The sequence below is a fragment of the Parasteatoda tepidariorum genome, chromosome 2 (assembly GCF_043381705.1).
Source record: "Parasteatoda tepidariorum isolate YZ-2023 chromosome 2, CAS_Ptep_4.0, whole genome shotgun sequence".
Classification (NCBI taxonomy): Eukaryota; Metazoa; Arthropoda; class Arachnida; order Araneae; family Theridiidae; genus Parasteatoda; species Parasteatoda tepidariorum.
Genome location: NC_092205.1, coordinates 15406903 through 15412902, shown reverse-complemented (window position 1 = coordinate 15412902; position 6000 = coordinate 15406903).

Genomic DNA, 6000 nt, shown 5'->3' with positions numbered 1-6000 from the left:
CAATTGGTGATTGCTTCCTGTTACAGGACGATAATGCAAGACCACACAGAGCTCGCATTGTTGATGATTATCTTCAACAGGAAACAATTACTCGCATGGAGTGGCCAGCTCGATCCCCGGACTTGAATCCTATCGAGCACGTTTGGGATGCTCTAGGGAGGCGTGTATCTGCCATCAATCCGCCCCCTCAGACCCTTGCCACGCTTGCAACTGCTTTACAAGAGCAATGGCTCTCACTTCCTATTGAACTGATAGACCGCATAATTGAAAGCATCACACATCGCTGTTTGTGCTGTATTGCTTCTAGAGGCAATCATATTCCATATTAAAGGTACTTTTTCTATTGCAAACCGATACTTCCAATTTGTTTATTTTATACATGTGCTAATTTCTATACTACTATTAATGTCTGATAATTTCTTTTTATGTTGTTTAATACCTTACTATGTGTTGTATATTGTGGGTAAGTTTCATAAAATTCCATGTGTAATTTCTTGAGTTATCGCGATTTTTGTGAATTTTCCTTAATTTATGATAACCAGTGTATATATATATAATATATTCTATATATATATATATTAATTCCCCTTCTTGATTTTGGAAATTTTCCCTTTTTTTTTCCTGCAATTTACTTGTACAAATTCAGAGAAAATTGCATTTTACCGGAAATACTGAACTCATTTCCATAAACAAAATTTGCAAAACGAAATGGTTACAAACCGATGCTCTGAGAAAGACTGAATTCTATCAATACCTAACTAACTGTTACAGAGCGCGGTTGAATACACATAATAGTGCTTTTATACTTTCATCAATATTTGAGAGGCAAATCGAAAAGCTCCTGTGATCATTTTTGGCAAACTGGCCATACGTTGCCAACCCTTTTTGTAAATAATAACAAAATAGCATATACTTTATGCACGCCAGGATATCAGATTGGTAAAAACAAAAAAAATTTCAAAGTGAAGAAATGCAAACTTTAAATTGCATTAAATTTCCAATAACAGATATCTATTTAGGGTCCATTAGAGATTATTTGTAAACAGCTGATAAACATATCACGCTTAGGTAGAACTATGTAGAGACCCCTACATGAATGAATTCGACAAAAAGGTTCTTAATGAGGTGTGAAACTTGAGATGGTGTACAGAGAGAGAGAAGAACATGCTTCTTGAAGGAAATACCGTTATGCTTCAAATGAATGCCCAAGTAATTGCCTCATCAATCTTCATTCACCCGACCGCATCATTAGGCCGAATATCATCCATAGATATTTGATTGAAGTCACAGATAAAACAATATGTAAGAAAAATGCAATTGGAAACAGCTTTAAGTTTCAAGCTAAGTTTGCGTATATGAAGGTGTCACGAAGAAATCAAACCATATGTAAACGGATGTGTAGCTGACAGGCTACAATAATCCCCTCAAAAATAAAAATATATCTTCAAATCTTTATCTTTTATCGTAAGTAAAAGTTGAGGTGAAAACAAATTCCTCAATATCTTTAAACGTATTGCGTTTTAAACACAGAATTTTCTGTTTAACAAATAAACATATTTTTCAGAATTATGTGTGTAAACTGTGGATTTTATCCCCGAAAATTGCAGATTCTCAACTTTGCTCCCCCTCCCTCTCTAAAATTCTAGCTGGAGTCTTTCCTGGGATATCATCTGATTAAAGTAGTTGAGAAATGTCTTTCAGAAAATTTAGGTAAGAAGGCATGAGAATTTTGAGTTAAAATGTACTGAGTATTTTTATTTATGTATATTATTTGAGCTACAACGCGTAATCCCATATCTCTCCGATATATTTTCAGAGGTGGTAATGTTAGTTAACAAGTTTGAAAACTGTCCAATAATAAGAAAATTAAATTTTATATTACACTAGTCAGCTCACCCTCTTTTTTTTCCTTTTTTCTGTTACCATAAAAATGGGTTTAATATTTCTCGCTAAAGCGATTGCTTAGCAATAGTGTGATAAGTTAATTCTTAATATTGAGTTTGAATTTTTTAAACAGTAGTTTTGCATTTCTTGTTAGAATCGTTATACATAGAATTTATTTAATTATAAAAGTTACTCTAGCTTATTTGCCATTGAATAAAACGGTAAATATGTCTCGTATTTGAGAAATATTGCAAAGTAGAGAAATATTATGTGATAACTTTCTAACATAATGAAGGAACAAAACTTTTAGTTTTAACTTTTAATTTTAAATAATAATAAAAATTTGAAAACGTAATACTATCAGAGAATAACATTAAGATGGGATGAAAAATAAATATTTCTGACAAAGACTTCTTAATAAAGAATAAATATACAATTTGAAAGTAAAGGCTGCTTCAATATTTATTAATTTTACGCTAATGACAGCCAAAGGTGAATCTTCTTTGTTTATAATCATCCTGTCATGTGATTCTTGTGTCCATTGATCATGCACAAAATGATAAGACGGCGGTTATCATTATATTATCCATAGAAATGTTATCAAGATATAAGTTTGTTTTACAAAGTTAACTGTTAAATTTTAATCAATGTCAAATAACTTTTTTTAATTCTCTTACTTTTCTAGCTTTTTGAAATGTGAAAGTATGCTATGATGAAAATGGATAAATGTATTTAATTTATTTTTTTACTTTTGTTTATTTTTTTACTTTTGTTTATTTTTTTTCTGTTCATTTATTTATTTTTTCAATTGTACAGCTGTTTTGATTAAACATTATCAAATTTCTGCATATCATACGTATATTCCAGAAAAAAATTCTTTATACGTAAGCATCACACTATTGTTTTAAATAATGTCAACATCAACATAATCAACTCAGATTGGTTGTATCAATTTTATTGTTACTTGAATTGTACAGAGCGTCAAATAAAAATGGACCACCCTGAATATCTCTACGTTCTAGGACTCAATCTTAATGGTTCAAGAGGGTGATTTCAAGTATACTAATTAATTTGTGCAGACGATATTTTACGTTACAAAATCAGACACAAAAGAGCACTTTCTCTGAATAAACATACCTTTTTTTCGAATTTGAAATGCACGACTTTTTTAAAACTCGATTTCTCATAAACTATTCTAACGATTTCGCTCAAATTTTGCATTTTGCCATGAAAAGTTCCTTACTTTAAAATGATATAAATTTTTTTTTTTAAACCTTACAATTCAAAATATTTTTGACTGTTATTAAATAAAATAATAAAAAATAATAAATATTAACTAAAATTTATGTTTTTGTGGAATTATCTTTAGATAAACGAATTTTATAATTGTATGCAAAAAAATTTCAATTCACTTCAGATGTTCTCGAGACATGGCGAAATACACAAAAAATAAAATTAATATTATGAGGTCGAAACTTTGGATCGTTCTCCTGACCAAACTATGGGGTCTATATTTCCTAGATTGCTGCTATCCCCTATATTTAGGGGGTCAGAAATCCGAATACGTCGAAAAAAAGGTATGTTTATTCAGAGAAAGTACGTTTTTGTGTCTGATTTCGTAACTTAAAATATCGTCTTCATTATTTAATTGGCATTATTGAGGTCACCGCCTTAAACTTTTAAGCTTGAGTCCTAGAACGTGAAGATCCTATCATTAGGACAAAAGTTATTCAGGGTGATCCGCTTTTTTTTTTCTGGCGCACTGAGCATGCATAATCAGTGAAAATATTTACAATTAACCCTTTTTCAATTAAATATCTTTTTAACATCTATTTCAAAATCTCGTTGAACTTTTGAACGAGATTGTGAAACACTTTAGCAGATTTTCTCAAATTCGAATCTTTTTCTAGAGTCAATCAGAATAATGTCATGTCAGTCTAGTTTAATTTAAGTGAGACTGATTCTCTAGAATATTAGAAGCTATTATTTAGTACCTATACAATAATGTGGAAGAAACACTTTCAGTTTTTCCCCTCAAGAAATACTTAATGAATTATTTTATAACTTTAGAGCTGTTTAGGTCATGTGATTTCTCAGACATATCTAAGTTTAAAGCTTTCACAGTTTTGAGGGTTTAGTGCATAATTTAAATTACGCACTAAAAAAGTGTTTTTAAACACCTCAAGCAAGAAATCATAGCAATAAACTTGTATTATTTATTTTGTTTAACATATGCAATAACTACACGAAATTTCGAAAACCTAGCTAAAATATTCGCGAAAATATGGAAATTTTCATTTAAAAAAAAATTAGTTTTTTTCCTTGAGTTTTTTATTATAACTGCAGAAATATTTAATTGAAATTAAACAAAATTTTTGGGGTAATTTTCAATTGATAACCAAATTATCATTTCAAACTTTGAAACAAAAATTCATTAAAAATTACGTACGAAATGAGTATTTACAGTAATGTAATAATTTTACACTGCGAATCACAGAAAATATTTTTTAAAAAAAATTTCGTAATTTTGTTTCAAATCGTAAATATTTTTGTTTTAAATATTTTTGTTGTAAATTAAAAATTATTCCAAAAATTCTGCTTAAAATAATTGAATATTTCTACGGTTATAATAAGAAAACGTAAGAGGAAAAAAAAATTAGTCTTTTATAAAAATGTCCTTATCTCCATAAATATTTAAGCTAGGTCTTCGAAATTTAATGTAGTGAGGAGCTATTGCATGCGATTAACAAAGTCATTTATCAAATTAACAATTGAACATAATTCACTTACTCATATTTCATAAGCATTTTATTGTAAACATAAAAACGATTATTGATGTAACTGAACTTTAACAGGATTATATATATATATTTTTAGGATATGTCACATAAAACAAACTTTCAGTCTGAGCATAGTTTAAGAATAATGATATGAAGCTCATGGAACTTAACAAGGAAAAAAAAATCGCTTCCACAAAAGGGCATATTCTCTTACCTAGCTTTATTACTTTTGAATAAGATAACAACATACATAAATATCATACTTTTTAAAGGTAAAACTTATTTCATAAAATAGTATATAAATTAAATGACAATTTTAAAGATAAATTTAAATTCATTTTGAAGTATATGTTAATGATGATTATGGAATTTAGCTTTGCTTCAATATTTGAAAGTAGTTGAAGCAATAAAGGTACTTTTTGCTAATTTCTTTACCTGTTTTTATGACAGAAAATATAAGAAAAAAAATATAAATAATGAGTGTTATTTTTTATTAATTTTAGTGAAATAGTTAAGTTAAAGCGGGTTTTCTATTTCATCAAGCCGTTTTAGAATAAAAAATTGTCTTTAAAAGTCACATAAAATCAAACCTTCGATTGAACGATTAAAATTTAAAGTCTTCAATTTTCTGTAAAATTTACGTTTAAACAAGTTTTAAAATTTTGCTCAACTTGCAATGTAGCGTGATTTATTGTCCAAAACAAAAGTAGTCTTGGTGTATAATTTTTTTATAGCATTTTAAAGTGAGAAAAATAACGAGCAAGCGATTTTTTTCGGAATCATTTTCTAATCTACAATTTCAAACAAATACTTGAGAACAAAATAAAACACATAAGACAATTCCTAAGTAACATGTTATTCTTCAACAATAATCTTAAAATATTTCTTACGGAAAATAAAAGTGTAGAATTTTCTTATGTTGGAGACAACAGTCTTAAAAACATTGGAGAAAGATATTATAGCATATGGTTGTAGGGAAAATTAATAAGTAACAAAAAAGGAGTATTTTAGACATTATATGTTAAGAAAGCGGGTCTTCAAAAAGAAGGTCAAGTTCATCTCATTACGTGCTTAGATGTCGGTGCCATTCAAAGAATCAAATGGACTACTCGGCGCCGCGTGGGGGTCAACTGTCACCTAAGTTGGGACCCTTTACCTCCCCCACTTCAGAAAAGCTTATTAATAAAGCTTCTACTCTATAAAAACATGTTTTCCTTCATCTGTATGTGAAAAAGGAGATCATTTGACAGCAATATGCTCATTAAGGTAACTAATTAAATTATTTGTGAAATATAGATTTTCTTCTTTTTTGTTCCAAGCCACACAGTTTAGGAAT